Here is a 246-nt window from a genome sequence, read left to right as displayed (position 1 = left end):
GAAGTCAGAGATACATCGATGAACAGACAAACATGTAACCAAAGAAAGTTCAAGTAATCAAGTAATGAAAAATAAATTAAGAAAACATCAGGACACTCACCGGAGACACTGCTAAGAGTGTGTGATGCTCTACATGTAGATTATATATAATATGTGACACCAACCGCAGACCCAGAAAAACCTGGAACCAGAGACCGCTATACAAAAATACACATTTTATTATATGTTTGATAAAGTACTGTGAAG

The sequence above is a fragment of the Larimichthys crocea genome, unplaced genomic scaffold (genome assembly GCF_000972845.2).
Source record: "Larimichthys crocea isolate SSNF unplaced genomic scaffold, L_crocea_2.0 scaffold100, whole genome shotgun sequence".
Taxonomy (NCBI): Eukaryota; Metazoa; Chordata; class Actinopteri; family Sciaenidae; genus Larimichthys; species Larimichthys crocea.
The sequence above is the reverse complement of the archived record's forward strand: the minus strand, read 5'-3'. Positions refer to the sequence as shown.